A 16,779-nucleotide genomic window follows, 5' to 3' on the forward strand; every position below is an offset into this window, starting at 1 on the left:
CCACGTCTCGCTTCAATCACGCTCGATCAAGCTCGGCCTCGGACACTCCAGACGACGACGACAACGGTGCTAATAAACGGCCACGAGACGCCATGCCTAGTCGACCCCGGGAGCACGGAGAGCTTTATACACCCCGACACGGTAAGACGCTGTTCCTTGACCACCTATCCCAGCGCACAAAAGATTTCCCTAGCTGCAGGATCCCACTCCGTACAGATCCAGGGATTCTGCACAGTTACCCTAACGGTGCAGGGGAGGGAGTTCAAAAACTACAAACTAAACGTCCTTCCCCAACTCTGTGCCCCCACCTTGCTGGGATTAGATTTCCAATGCAATCTACAGAGCCTTACGTTCAAATTCGGCGGCCCCATACCCCCACTCACTATCTGCGGCCTCGCAACCCTCAAGGTGCAACCCCCGTCCTTGTTTGCGAACCTCACCCCGGATTGCAAACCCGTCGCCACTAGGAGCAGACGGTACAGCGCCCAGGACCGGACCTTCATTCGGTCCGAAGTCCAGCGGCTACTAAAGGAGGGCATAATCCAGGCCAGCAATAGTCCCTGGAGAGCGCAGGTGGTAGTAGTGAAGACAGGGGAGAAACAAAGGATGGTCATTGACTATAGCCAGACCATCAACAGGTACACACAACTAGACGCGTACCCTCTCCCCCGCATATCCGACATGGTCAACCGGATTGCCCTATATAAAGTCTTCTCCACCGTGGACCTCAAGTTCGCCTACCATCAGCTCCCCATCCGCCCAAATGACCGCAAGTACACAGCCTTCGAGGCAGACGGGCGATTATACCATTTCCTACGGGTCCCTTTTGGCGTCTCAAACGGGGTCTCGGTCTTCCAAAGGGAGATGGACCTATTGGTTGATCAACATGGGTTGCGGGCCACGTTCCCGTATCTCGACAATGTAACCATCTGCGGCCACGATCAGCAGGACCACGACGCCAACCTCCAAAATTTCCTCCAGACCGCCAAAGCCTTGAACCTCACGTACAACGAGGACAAGTGCGTTTTTAGCACCGATCGGCTAGCCATTCTGGGCTACGTAGTGCGCAATGGGATAATAGGCCCCGACCCCGAACGTATGCGCGCACTCATGGAATTTCCCCTCCCGCACTGCCCAAAAGCCCTGAAACGCTGCTTGGGGTTCTTTTCATACTACGCCCAGTGGGTCCCCCACTACGCAGACAAGGCCCGCCCCCTAATACAGACCACGACCTTCCCTCTGTCGACAGAGGCTTGCCAGGCCTTCAGCCACATCAAAGCGGATATCGCAAAGGCCACGATGCGCGCCATCGACGAGTCCCTCCCCTTCCAGGTCGAGAGCGACGCCTCCGACGTAGCTCTAGCGGCCACCCTTAACCAAGCGGGCAGACCCGTGGCCTTTTTCTCCCGGACCCTCCACGCCTCAGAAATCCGCCACTCTTCAGTAGAAAAGGAAGCCCAAGCCATAGTGGAAGCTGTGCGACATTGGAGGCATTACCTGGCCGGCAGGAGATTCAAATTTGAATGTTAAGCTCTGGAGGTTGCATTGGAAATCCAATCCCAGGAGGGTGGGAGCGCAGAGGTGGGGGAGGACATACAGCCGGTAATTTTTGAACTCTCTCCCCTACACCGTTAGGTTTGCGATGCAGAACCCTTTGATTTCAACGGAGTGGGACCCCGGCGCCAGGAAAAATTTTTGGGCCCCGGAAGTTGCGATAATCAAGATAAGTGCACTCAGAGCCCAGTAGTGGGGGCGGCCCTGCGGATATGGGGCCAGTCAGGAGGCATGTAGGGGGGGGTGCGTCTGACTGGGCTCCAATATGTGATAACCATCGATTCGCCCCCGGGAACATGGATGGAGAGTTTCGAACATGGCGGCGGGTGGGGGTGGGGAGGGTGGGTGATATGTTCCTGGAGGGGAGCTTTGCGAGTTTGAGGGGCTTGGAGGAGAAATTTGGGCTGGTAAGGGGAAATTACTTTAGGCACTTACAGATGCGGGACTTTGTACGCAGACAGGTCCCATCCTTCCCACGCCTCCCGCCAATAGGGATCCAGGACAGAATAGTCTCTGGAGGAGAAGGAGGAGAGGTAGAGTCTCGGATATCTACAAGGTGCTCATGAAGGGGGAAGAGTCCCAGTCGTAGGAACTGAAACTCAAATGGGAGGAGAAACTCGGCGGGGAGATGGAGGATGGGCTGTGGGTGGAAACCCTGAGTAGGGTAAACTCAATCCTAACATGTGCCAGGTGATGTGTTGGGTACTCTGCTACACAGATGAACTAACACGGTTGCGAATGGTACAACTCAGTTTTATTGCTAATATTTATTTACAGTGGTAAACTGGTTACTGAGGTTCGATCATAACCCTAGAATCTGTGGACCTATTCCTAATACTATCTTGTAGTGGCACTCAGCACATGGTGGATGTCTGAGTGGCTTGCTATGAGCTCTGTGCCCTGAGCTGTCTCCTGCTGGAATGCTCAGGAAGTGTCATGTTCCCTGTTTTGTACTGTGTATGCTCTTGCCTGTGATTGGCTGTAGTGTTGTGTGTGTGTTGATTGGTCCGTTGATCTGTCCATCAGTATGTATGTGCTATGATGTTTACCTGAATATCATGACACCAGGCTCGGCCTCATTCAATTTAAGGTCGTTCACCGGGCCCACATGATGGTAGCTCGGATGAGCAAATTCTTTGGGGTAGAGGACAAATGCGCTAGATGCGCGGGAGGACCAGCGAACCATGTTCACATGTTTTGGGCATGTCCTAAGCTTCCTGGGTACTGGGAGGGATTTGCGGGGGTCATGTCCCGGGTGCTGAAAACAAGGATGGTGATGAGTCCAGGGGTGGCAATTTTGGGGGTTTCGGAAGACCCGGGAGTCCAGGGGGAGATAGAGGCAGACGTTCTGGCCTTTGCTTCCCTAATAGCCCGGCGGCGAATACTGCTGGCATGGAGGGACTCAAAACCCCCGAAGACCGAACTGGCTTTCGGATATGTCAAGTTTTCTGGGTATGGAAAAAATTAAGTTCGCCTTGAGGGGATCTGTACTGGGGTTCGCCCGAAGGTGGCAATGATTCATCGACTTCTTCGCGGGAGAGTAAACCCAGCGGGGAGGGGGGGGGGGAGGAAGGAGGGAGATTAGAGTAGAGTAGGAGGGATAAATAGGCGGGTAGTGTCTATGGGAGAGGAGCGGGTATGTTCATTATGGTTTGGTTGAAGTGTTGGCTTTTCGTCGATGTTTGCATATTTCTGTAATATGGAACTGTTTACAATGCCAAAAAATACCTCAATAAAATTGTTTGTTAAAAAAAAAAGATAAGTGCACACAGAAAGTTCTAGATCCCACAGTAACAGGGCAATGTTTACGCTGTTAGGGCAGCCAAAGCTCTCACCGCGCAGACCCAGAGTGTACAAAGAGAGGAAGCAAGACCTGTCACTGCATATGAGCAGGATCCAGACAGCGTAGCGAAGGTACAGCTTGCCGCTGCAGGGGATGGCGCAAAGGAATGGGAGAAAGATGGGGCCGTGAAAGATGGGGACAAGGTCTGGAGGAAGGATGGGTGTATAGTGGCACCCCGATGTATAAGGCACACCTTAATGAAAGTTTATCATGGGATAACACACATTGGATGAGATAAAATGATACAGCAGATAGTTTCATAGAATTTACAGTGCAGAAGGAGGCCATTCGGCCCATCGAGTCTGCACCGGCTCTTGGAAAGAGCACCCTATCCAAGGCCAACACCTCCACCCGTAACCCAGTAACCCCACCCAACACTAAGGCAATTTTGGACACTGAGGGCAATTTATCATGGTCAATCCACTGAACCTGCACATCTTTGGACTGTGGGAGGAAACCGGAGCACCCGGAGGAAACCCACGCACACACGGGGAGGATGTGCAGACTCCGCACAGGCAGTGACCCAAGCCGGAATCGAACCTGGGACCCTGGAGCTGTGAAGCAATTGTGCTGTCCACAATGCTGCCGTGCTGCCCAAATGCCCAGATGAACAGGTATTGGTGATGGAAGGGCATGTGGGGAGAGAGGTAGCCAGGCATTGTCAGCAGTGTATAGCCTGTGCCCAATGTGAGCCAGGGAAATCTCCCAAGATAAGGCTGCGGTATCAATCCAGACCGCAGGGGCCCTGGGAACAGTTACAGATAGACTTTACTGAACCGCTCCCCCAGTCTCAGAACAAAAGGTACTGCCTGGTACTGATAGACCGATTCACAAGGTGGGTGGAGGCATTCCCCTGCAGGGATTGCTCAGCCGGAACGGTTGCTAGGATACTAGTAGGGGAAGTTATTTCGTGGTGGGGTGTCCAATTACAGCTAGATTCGGACCTGGGCACTCACTTTATGGGGAAGATAATGAAGCAGGCATGTGCCCTGCTGGGAATCAAACAGCGATTTCACATCCCATACCACCCGCAAAGCTCAGGGATGATAGAAAGGACAAAGCGGACCTTAAAAATAAGCCTAACCAAAGCCTTAGTGGAAACCGGACAGAGGTGGTTGATGGTTTTGCCTGCCAGCGCCTCTCTACCTTCTGGATCGCCCGATCTTGGGCGTCTAATCTAAGCTCCAGTCGCTCAATTGACTCTTCGATCGGGTCCAAGCAGTCCCGTTTCTGCTTAGCGAAGCCTTCCTGAATAATTGCATCAGCTGCCCGTTTGTTGCCAGTCCCGCTGGTGTAAATTAGAGTAGGTCCTTACCGGCGGGACCTGGCGGCGCAGGCGGCCTCCGGGGTCCTCGGGGGGGCGCGGGGGGGATCTGACACCGGGAGTAGCCCCCATGGTGGCCTGGCCCGCGATCGGGGCCCACCAATCCGCGGGCGGGCCTGTGCCGTGGGGGCACTCTATTCCTCTGCGTCGGCTGGTGTGGTCCTCCGCCATGGCTGACGCGGAGATGATCCCCCTCCGCATGCGCTGGGATGACGCATGCACATGGCGCATGCGCCAACTCGCGCCGACCGGCGGAAGCCCTTCGGCGCCGGTTGGTGTGGCGCCAAACCCCTTCCCCGCCGGCCGGCGCAATCCACTCCGGCACCATTCTAGCCCCTGAAGGTGCGGAGGATTCCGCACCTTTGGGGCGCCCCGACGCCGAAGTGGTTCACGCCACTCCTCGGCGCCAGGACCCTCCGCCCAGCCGGGTAGGGGAGAATCCCGCCCCAGAGGGCCGGTCTTCCGCCATGCTGTCTCCTACTGCAGCTTCAGCCCAAGCCTTCTCTGTCTTTTTGTTTCTGCCTTTTCGAGCACTTCTAGTCCTTCTCTCCATGCACTGATGTGGGAATTCAGTACACAATTGCCTCTGTCATCAGTTTTACAATTCAAGTCCGGTAGAAAATCGGGGGGAAAGGTCCAAAAGTCCCACCCGAGCAGTAGCCATCAAATGTGCGACTTATTCCTTCATAGCCATCACCGGAAGTCCTGCCGGACACTATTTTTACTGTGGGTGAGGCCACAGCGTGTGCACGTCATCACGTACGTGACATCACTCTCAAAATGGCCACCAGCCTTTGTATGCAGTTTTCTTTGCTGCGACACAGCTTTAATGGCGTCAGCCACATTTCCCGATTTCACGCTCTTTTCTTTTGCCACGAACTCTGCATATTCAGTCGTTGCCTGTTATCTGACCTTGCACAAATTAATCGCGTCTTCAAGCGATAAAATAAAATCGATCGTCTTAGCATTTTCTCGTGCAAACGTTCATCATTTATCCCGAACACAACTTGATCACGCAGCATTGAATCGGATGCTGAGGAAAAATTACAGGAATGCGCTCTTAGTTTTAAAGCTGTTGTAAAATAATCTACGGACTCCCCTCTTAACTGCAGACGTTTTCTGAACATGTAGCGCTCATAGATCTCATTCATCTGCTTACTACAGTGTGTTTCAAACCTTTGTAGCACCATGTTGTATTTAGTTTTATCCTCATCAGCACTGAATTCAAATTAATTAAAATGTTCTAATGCTTGTGGTCCAGCCAAATTCAATATGAGTGCTATTTTCCTTTCGTCAGGCACTTTCAAGCGCGGAGGTAGAAAGGAAAACTTCCAACTGTTGTTTAAAGAATGCCCAGTTTTAGCATAGTTTATCATGTCACTTGAAGTGGTCAGGCTTCTTGAGACCCTCCACCATCCAATTAGCCTTTGTTGTATATTTCCTGAGTTTTGTAGCTTTTGGATTATTTCTTCAATCTCCTAATGCTAATTTTTCCGAATCTAATTGTTGCTTACTAATAGAAATAGAATCCCGGTATCATGTGGTGTTCTTTGTGTTGCTTATTTCAGGATGGTTGGCGTAGTGTTTACAAAGACCACAAAACAGCTTAAACTTATATAAAGCTATAAATTTATTAACACTACTAATTTGGATTTGACAGGGAGAGATGTGACGTGGCAAGGTTGGAGAAGAAATATCGTCAGTGGTGGAGAAAGGGGCCATCTTGGGCAAGGTACAGGGTGAAATTAACGGGGGTAGAGTCAAAACGGGAGGATGGTGGACGGTAGAGGGGAATGGAGTGGAGGCGTAAGCGACCGGTAAGGCTGATAAGATGGAACGTGCGACGGCTCAAGGGACCGGTCAAAAGATCTTGGGTCTTTGTGCACCTTGGAGTTTAAAAGCCGAGGTGGTCTTTCAGTAGGAGATGCACCTCTGCGTGAAGGATGAGGTTTGGTTAAGAAAGGAATATGTGGGACAGGTCTGAACATGATTGATTCAAAGTTGCAGGGGTGACCATTTTCATGAGCAAGAGAACGGAGTTTGTGAGCGTAAGGGAAGTGAGGGCCCCATATCGGAGATATGTGATGGTGAGTGGGGTATTGGAAGGGACACCGGTAGTACTGGTGAATGTGTATGCACCAGATTGGGATGATGTAGGTTTTATGAGGTATTTGCTGATATGCGACCATGAGCTGTGCATCACGTCCGTCTGCGCTCGATACCCGGGCAGTGTACAGACACCTTCATCCTGGCACACTTGACGATTCCTGACATGCCCCCCACCTGGCTGGGGGGTTGGCTCCTGGGTGACAGGGTTATCCACTGCGGTCATGGCTGATGACACCTAATTGGAGGCCACAGACCGAAACAATGACCCGCTACAACGACGCCCATGCAGCAACCAGGTGCGTGATCGAGCGGTGCTTCAGCCTCTTGCAGATGCTGATCAGGGCCCTCTAGAGGGTCTTGCTGAGAGGTCGCCCGCATCGTGGCGACCTGCTGTGTCCTCCACAACATCTCGCAGCAGAGGGGCGATGTGCTGGAGGAGGAGGATGAACGCCAGGAGGGTGGTCAGGACCCAGGGCCCAGGCATGCTGGGAGGCTGCTCGACATGTGCGCCAGGGCCAATGTGCAAGGGATTCTCTGATCGGCTCCAGGTTTACAGACTGGAGGGGTTGGAAACTGGCCGGGGCATGGACACCGCACTCCCCCCCCCCCCAAACACCCCACTCCGCTGGCCACACCCAGCCTGCAACTCCCTCCATGATACATACCTGCCACACCACAGGGTGCGGTCCCTGGGTTGACAGTAACAGCGGGTGTGGTCCATGGGATGGAGGAAGATGATAACCTGCTCTGTGATGAGCTCTGGTGCTCCGCATCGTTTGACAACGTCTGACTTCGGCTCACGGCAGCACTTTCCACCGTTCACTGGGAGATTCCTGCATGTGAGCTGGCCCTTCTATCACACGGTGCCATCGAACCCCTGAGGTGATGGTGGTGGGGCAAGTCAGGGTAGGGAGTGAGTGGGGTGCCCAGGCCACCCACAACATCCGCCCATTCACGCTTCCCATCCCCGTACCCCCTCTTGCTGGCCAACCCAGACCAGCCCACCCCTCACACCCATCTGACAGAGCACTGAGACAGGCCGTAACAGTGTTAACCGATGTTTAATTTGGCAACGTATATACAGATTTGTGCTCCAGTCTTATCACTAAACTGGGCCCTGCACCCATGCCAACTTAACTGGTGCCATATTTTCTGGCCTTACGGGCCCTAACGCTACATCTCGGTGGTTTCCCAGGAGTGGAGGCGGCAGGCTGTGATTCCCACCCAGCCTTGGCGGCTGTCTTCTGGGGCGACCAGGGCCTGGATTGACCCAACTGCTACTCAGGTATCCCAGGTGGCATGGTGCTTCCCTGTTCTACCCTCTGGCCACCAGATGTGCCAGGAATAGAGGGGGGAGTCCGAGGTGCTGCCGTGTTCCGGCACCTCGCCTGTGGGAGTCATGTGGCATGGAGCTTATCACCTCCTCCTCCCTCGGGGTGCCCAGTGTCCCCTGAGCTCTACTCCATGGGACGGGGGGGTGGGGTGGTGAGGGATGCGATCCCCTGAGGCTCACCCGCTATCTGCCGCTACCAGCCCTGGAGCCATGCTCTGGTCTCGACCAGGGTCTGCAAGCTCACAGCAATGGAATATAGGGAGTGGACCATCTCCATCTGGGACTGCACCACATCACGCTGCGACACTGCCACCACCTTCTGGGTTTGTGTCACATCAGCCAGTGACTGCGCTATCTCCCTCTGGGACTGGGCCACCTCCCTCTGTGTCTACGCCATGTCGACCAGCGCCTTGACAATGCTGCTGATGTCCTCAGCCATGGCCTGCTGTGACTGGGCCAAGCTCAGGAGCACCGCTGCAATTTCCAGGTGGCTCTGGCACATGGCTGCCTGTGCGGCCGCAATCTTGTCCTGGGCCTCAGCCAGCGCCAGCACAGAATGCGCCAGGCCTTGGACATGGTGATCCATAGCCAAAACTGTCGCCCCCAGTGCCTCCACCGTGGTTGCCACCCATGTGGTGTTGACCTGGGTGGCACGCATTGTCAGCATCACCTCCTGCTCCTGCACGCAGTTGGACTCCTCCACCTGTGTCAGCAGGTGCTGAATGCTCGCCGACAACCCCTCACGTAGTCCCTGGCTCTGCGACTGCATCGCCGCAATCGATGGGACTGTCCGTTCTAGAAGCCCCAAACCCGTCTGGACGGCAGCTAGTTCTTGGGGTCGACCAGCCCCCTTGAGCGTTCTACCTCCATTTGATGAACTGGAGTGGCTGTGTGGTGCGCACCAGATAGTGTCCCAAGACCCTCTTCACAAAAGTGCCCAACCGAGGGGAGTGTCCTTGGGGTGGTGAAGGGATTTGGAGACAGATGGGATGGGAAGTCAGTGTCCTCAGACTCTAGCTCCGGGGTATCTTGGGTCTCGGGTCGAGAGCTGCTAACCGAGCTGCTCTCAGCGTCACTGCCTGGCTCATAGGGGGGGACTCCAGCTGTGGCACTGGCTGGGAATGGGGGACACCGGGTAGACCCATCCCATCACCAGCAGGTCCTGCAAGACACAAGACGAAACCCATAATTAGACTGGGGAGTGGTGGGGGTGGTAAGAGTGAGGATGATGTGGGGATGAAGGTGAGGGCGAGGGTGAGGGCGAGGGTGGTGTGGGGGTGCGGGTGAGTTGAGGGTGGTGTCTGGGCGGTGTTGGGGGTGCGGTGTTGACACACATGACATGGGGAACCGCAACTCAGCAGGGTCTCGATTCCTTGCTCGTGGCTGACCTCCACCCCAGCGACCTCCCTTTCCTCCGGACCGCCGACCACGTCCAGGTCCCGCTGCTCAGCCACGGTGAGGGGCTGCAGGTCCAGCGGTCCCCCTCCAGTTTTCTCCTGCTCCCGGCGGTTATGAACAACCTTCTCCTGGGGGTGGCGGGGGAGATCAGAAAATGAGAGTGTTAGACAGTCCGACGCATGCAGCCTAGGGGGTCAGTAGCTGGTGGCCTCTGTGGCCAGGGCGGCTGGTATGGGTGCCGGCATGTGGTGCATTGTGGGGGAGGGGGTGGAGTCGGGTTAAGGGTGTGTGGGACGCAGGTTAGTAGGGTTGCTGAATTACCCTGGCTGTCCTGAGGAGGCCGTGCGGTTTCATCCGGCACTGCCGGCCGGTCCGGACGGTGTTGCCCACAGCGCTGACCGCCTCTGCCACCTGTGCCCAAGCAGAGTGAACGGCGGCGGTTGGCAGCCTCCTTCCAGGGCCGGGGTAAAGGATCAACCGGCTCTCGTCCACCGCATCCAGATGGGTCTCCAGCTCGGCGTCCGTGAATTGGGGTGCCGCTCTCCTTGCTGCCATATTGTTGGCTGGGGTGGTGTGTGTGGGGAGTGCAGTGGGTATATGCGGCTGCAGTTTGTCAGTCCCCTGAGTGTCAATCTCGGACCCGGTGAATCCTGCACCGATTCTCATTGGAATCGATTGTGTTCCACGTGGCGCCAGTGCTAGCCCCTCAACAATTGCTGAATCTGTCCAGGTGCTGCTCCAGTTTTGTTGTCATGGAACTCCACGAATCCTGAGTCAACACTTAGTCTCAGGAACAGAAAATCCCGCTGAATTTCTTTTAAAAAAATGAATTTGCGACTGCAAGGAGTAGTTGAGATAGAATAACTACAGTGCAGAAGAAGGAGCCATTGGGGGGGGGGGGTGGTCATTGATTCGACCCATTGAATTTTTAATAATAATCTTTATTGTCACAAGTAGGCTTTCATTAACACTGCAACAAAGTTACTGTGAAAAGCCCCAGTCGGCACATTCTGGCGCCTGTTCCTGTACACTTAGGGCGAATTCAGAATTCTCAGCCAGTACGGGAATTGAACCTGCGCTGCTGGCTTTGTTCTGCATCATAAACCAGCTGTCTAGTCCACTGAGTTAAACCAGCACACCTCCACCAACACTCTGAAAGAACACCCTACCTATCTCCTAAACCCTGTAACTGCACTGTAGAATCCAACGGGAGAAACAACAGGAACAACCGGGAAGGTAGAAATGAACAAAAGGTTGATTACAGCTTACACAAATAACATGGGGGAGGAAGGGTTATGCCAATTGGATTAGATAGTCAGGTGGGTGGAGTGCATTGTGGAGGATAAGCACTGTCACAGACCAGTTGAGCTGAATGGCCTGAGTCTGAGCTGAAACTATTTACATACTCAGAACATGAGTTGACACATGGCAGATGGCATTTAGGCTTATACAAATGGAAGATGCATCATTGGCACAAAAAACATGAAAGGGATGCCAAGGGAAGGTGGAAAAGGATTTAGGTGTGAAGACATAAGAGTTTGTACCCAGAACTAGAATGCGAGGTGCTGAAGTAGTTTGTTGACAACCTAACCATGAGAGGGCACAATGCACTAAACTGCCCACAATACAAAGCACATGCAAAAATTTCCAACTGTGGCTAATACATTGGCAAAAGCTCACCTGCCTGTCTCCTAACAGTGGCAGTGGCGGGTGTTGGGGTAGGAAATGTAATCTTACAGAATGCAGCCCGCAGCTACCAGCCTTCCTCTGTGTTTTGTTTCGTTCCGACCTCTGCAGTGTTCAAATGCAGTTATTGGCAGCACCTTTATCTGTTTCTCTGCAGAGTGAGAAAAATAAGAGAGAGAGATGTAGCTGTGGTAGCAGCATCCATACCATGAGGGATGCACCCCAAGAAAACTATCAAATTAAACAGAAGGTTGGTAGATGGCAGGGTAGATTATTCAGGGTCTGCTTGGAGTGCCCAACATTTTTCCCCTGGATAAATCAGCATCACAATCATATGCAACTCTGCTTCAACTAACTGACGGGAGGAACATCTGGGGAATTCATCGCACCAGCAGAAACAAATCTCTGCCATTTTGGGGCAATAGCGAAAAGAGTCAAAAGGGAAATCAATAATAATTGAGAACCATAATACCAGTGCAGTTTAAGTTGATGATCGCACATATCCATAGTTACGACTGGTCCCCAGGCAAGGTTCCCCAAATTAGTTCACCCGGACAAGATTCCTCAATTTGTTACCCTCCGCCAGGGCTACCCCCAAATTGTTATGCCCTCAGGTGAGGAGGGATGAACTGGCTCCTCGTCTTTTCTCAACACCCTCAGTTGGTCACAACAAGATTAACCAGGCTTTCTTGAGTAAAAGAAGGAATGAGTTTATTAACTACTAAAGTAAAGAAAATGATAAAACACATGCATATACATTCATACAGATTAGAAGTCAGAATAGAGTCCAAACTAAGTTGGAAAAAGTATAAAAACAGTCCTCAGGAGGAGCAGCTGTCCATGAGGAGCACCTGATGAAATATTGTGGCCGTTGTGATGTGTGATTCGGGTAGCGTTGACTTCAGCAGGTGAATGGTCGATTTTAAGATTCCAATATTCTGCTGTTTATCAGAGAAGCTGCACTGTTTCCATTTCAGATGTGGCTTAGCTGACTTGACCTGTTTCAACAATCAGAGACAGAGCGATTTGTCTTTTACCTGCCTCAGAGCAGGGGTGAATGTTGTTGTCCTTTTGCTTCTAAGTCACACAGTTACACACTCAACACTAGTTGACACCTGACCAAGCTTTGCAGCTGGCTGTTTTCCCAGCCTTGGTATATTCACAATCCAGTTTGGGACATAGGTTGCAGGATCATTCTTGATATGATTATAATCTCCCATTATCTCCACAGGAGATGGCCATTAATTTTTTCATGGCTTGCTTTTTAGCTTGAAGTAGGTTTCCTTGTCTGGAAACAAGGTGTGCTCCATTGTATCTCTCTTAGTATCCCCAGCAATTTAGCCAGTGACTTAATTCATATCCTCCGCCAGCTTTAGCTTGTATGTCCATTTTTTTAAATCCACAGGTCTTTTTTAAAGATCAACACTTTGTATGTATGTAGGAGGTGGTCCTTTTAAGGGGCATAAATCGGGATGGTCATGTGACCCCCCATCACCCAATGGGAATCAAGCGCGGGGATCTTAGTGCAGAGTGTGGGCTTTTGCAGTCAGAGTAGATCCTACAGCCAGTAGTCATAACATTGTGAAAGACTCCATGTAAATACCATTTGTAAACAGATCATTAATTCATTAGACAGACTGACTGGTGGTCGCCAATCCTTCCTTTACTACATTAACGATGAGGTAAATCTGAATGACTTGGTTAGCAGTGAGTAATTTAACAAGAGCATTGTTGAATAGCTGCAAAGTGAATCAGATCATTCGAAGCCTGAAGAAGAGAAAACAAGCATGCCTCTCTTTGGGAAGCTAGAAGCCTTTGACCTGACTACTGAGAATTGGGTGCAGTATGTCAAACGGCTGGAGTATTTTTTCAGCGTTAATGGAATAGAAGGGGAGGCTAGAAATAAAGTTCTTTTACTTCCCAAGTGTGGGACCTAGACTTATAATCTGATTCGTAGTTTAGCATCTCCGAAGGCTCCCGATACTAAGTCATTTCCAGAGCTAGTGGAACTAGCGAAGGGGCATTATCACCCTAAAGTCTCAGTGACACGACAAAAATATAAGTTTAGCTCGCTGGGGAGGGCTCTAGGGGAGGTCAGCACAGCATTCATAGCCAGGCTAAAGCAGATTGCAGAATACTGCAACTTTGGATCAGCTTTAAATGATATGCTTAGAGATCGGCTAGTATGTGATATGAATAGCATAGACATACAAAAAGAAACGTTGGCTGAGTCGGAGCTGACTTTCAAGAAGGAGTTAGAAATGGGAGCGAAATTGAGAGCGCTGAAATGGTCTTCCACCTGGAAAAGGTCAAGTTTACTATCAGAGGCTCGATGGAGGGGTTCTACCAGAGATGGCGGCCATTCATTTCTTTCTTTAAAGATCTGGACATGGTAGAGAGTTAGGGGGAATAGGTTAGTGGGGGGTAGTTTAGTAGTAGGGGTTCCTTGTTCTATTGCACTCGTTAACCGCCTTCCTACTTTTGATTTGGTTGTTTCTTTCCTATTTTATTTTGTTGTTTATGAAATACATATTAGGTGTATATTTTTGTCTATATGTACATTATTATTTATATTTGTATTCTAACCTGTCCGAATCCTACTGGTTGGGACAATTGGTTGTCCTATGACTCTTGGGGAGTATGAGCATCCATAATAAGTGGGGCGGGGCAATCACTAGTAGTTGCAGTTGTATAAATAGATCTGGCCAATGTGGTACCGGTGAGAGAAGAAAGCAGTGGTGAACTACTGCTGCTGTGTACATATTGTTGTAAATAAAGTTACTTTCTGTTTGACTCTACAAACACGTGACGGATTCTTCGTGGCCCTCACAAAAATTTGATAATTCAATAAAATGATTATTAAAAAAAACAATGTGGAGAGGACAAGGTTGCCCCCATCATAGTCGTGCAGATAGTAAACGGCCGGCCACTAAAAGTGAAGGTGCACACTGGGGCGTCAGCTCCTATTATAAATTAACATATCTACTGGTGTCTGAAAGAAGGAGTTCAACCCCTAAAGTTGATGAACACTACAGCAAAATTAGCCACCAATACTGGAGGCTTTAAGTATAGTAGGAACAAATATAAATCCTGTGATTATGGACAGCAAACAGCACAGTTTCCACGGATGGTGGTGTGAGATTATAAGTTAATGGTGAATCAAGCTGCAAAGTTGGACTGGTACACCATATCCCATACCCAAAATAGAAGACCTGCATGTAAAGTTGGCTGGGGGCCTGACATATACTAAGTTGGACATGAGCCACGCGAACCAACAATTGGACCTAGATGAGGCATCAAGAACTTAAGTCACCGTAAACACCCAGAAAGGATTGAATCAATATACACGTTTATCCTTCCATCAACTTGTGGCACCTTCCAACGGTCTATAAAGATCTTACTGCCAGGGTTGTCCAAAGTTATCATTTACTTAGATGATGACCTGATTACAGGGTCCACTGAGGAGGAACATCTGGCAAAGCTGCATGAAGTTTAAAAAGAGGTTTCAGGAAGTAGGAGTGCACTTGAAGAGAGAAAAGTGCACCTTTCAGGCAAATGAGGTGGCTTATCTTGGATACAGGGTGGATGCTCAAGAGCTACACCCAATGGCAGATAAAGTGAGAGCCATTAACGAAGCACCAGTTCAGAAGAACATCTCAGAGCTCAGGTCTTTCCTGGGAATGGCTAAACATCACGGATGGTTCCTCCCTCGCCAATCAACGTTGCGAGCTTAGTTACATGTGTTGTTGAAGAAGCACCAAAAATGGCACTGGAAGAAGCCACAAAAATAAGCTTTCAATCAAGTGAATCATGTGAAGCAAGCGCTTCAATCTTCAATATTATTAGCACATTTTGATTCAAAGCAAAAAATAGCGCTTACATGAAATGCATCACCGCATGGAGTTGGGGCAGTATTATCCCATGCAGTGGAAGACAGATCTGGGAGACCCATTGGATATGTATCAAGAACCTTATCTGATGTGGAATGGGGATATTCATAGATAGAAAAGGAAGGCTTGACCATCATTTATGGCTTTAAGATGTCTCACCAATATGTAGACGGCACCACTTCACCATTATTATAGATCATAAAGGGGCAGCTCAGTGGCGCAGAGGGTTAGCACTGCTGCCTCACGGCGCTGAGGTCCCAGTTTCGATCCCGGCTCTGGGTCACTGTCTGTGTGGAGTTTGCACATTCTCCCTGTGTCTGCGTGGGTTTCACCCCCACAACCCAAAGATGTGCAGGGTAGGTGAATTGGCTGCACTAAATTGCCCCTTCATTGGAAAAAAAATGAATTGGTTACTCTAAATTGTTTTTTTTTTAAACAATTATAGATCATAAACCACTTTTAGAACATTTGAAAGAAGATAATGTGGCACCCCCAATAGCTTCGACCTGAATTCAGCAATGGGAGTTGTTCCTAATGGCCTACATGTATACTTTTGAGCATTGACCAGGGGCTCACTTAGCCAATGCATGTGCCTAAGCTGCCTTCCATTACCTGAAAGCACACCACCCCCCGCTTAGTACCGCAAGAGATTGTAATGGCCCTTATCTTTATGGATTCCTTGCCCATCACAGCACAGCTAGTCAAATACTTAACTAACAGGGGCCCTTTGTTGAAAAAGATCAAGTAAATGACATTGCATGGTTGGCAAAACGTGAAAGCTTCTGAAGAGATGAAGCGATATCAGCTCAGAAAGAATAAGCTTAGTTGTGAGGATGGTGTCATCCTTTCTGGATTTAGAATGGTTGTCCCAAAGCCAGGAAGACAGTTGTTACTAGAAGAGTTGCATATTTCCAGTCAAAGTGTATCAAAGATGAAAATGTTAGCATGTGGTGGCCTGGGATTGATGCAGACATAGAACAGATGGTTAAACAGTGTGGCCAGTGCTAACTAGAACAGAACGTACCTGGTCCCTTAAATCTTCGGGAATGGGCAGGTCAGCCATGATGTGTTGGGTGTTCGGGATCACAAACAGGTCACCAACACTGGAAGTGGTGCAACACTATTTTATTATAAGGTTAACTATATTAACATACTTGAACTGTGGGCAAATGCAATACCAGCTTTAACTGTTGACCCTTGCCTAGTCCTAACCAGATGATGCACTCAGCACATGGTGAATGTCTGTGTTGCAGGCTGTGAGCTCTGTGCTCCGAGCTGGCTGCTACTAGAATGAGCGGGAACTCTCCTGTCCCCTGTCTTTATAGTGCGTGTGCTCTCACTGGTGATTGGCTGCGGTGCTGTGTATGCTGATTGGTCCCACTGCATGTCCATCAGTGTGTGTGTGTGTGTGTCTGCACCATGATATACTGGTGTATATTATGACATCCCCCCCTTTTATATAAAGAATATGTGCCTGCGTGACAATAAATATTGTGTAGTGAATGTACCTGACTATGTGTGTGCATGTTATTTACATGACTATGTACATGAGGCTAATCTATTTACACGGGAAGGTGCCGAGAAATAGGGTGTCACACCAACAACAAAATGAACATTATATACAAACTACTGGAACGATGAA

Source organism: Scyliorhinus torazame, chromosome 7 (assembly GCF_047496885.1).
Source record: "Scyliorhinus torazame isolate Kashiwa2021f chromosome 7, sScyTor2.1, whole genome shotgun sequence".
Taxonomy (NCBI): domain Eukaryota; kingdom Metazoa; phylum Chordata; class Chondrichthyes; order Carcharhiniformes; family Scyliorhinidae; genus Scyliorhinus; species Scyliorhinus torazame.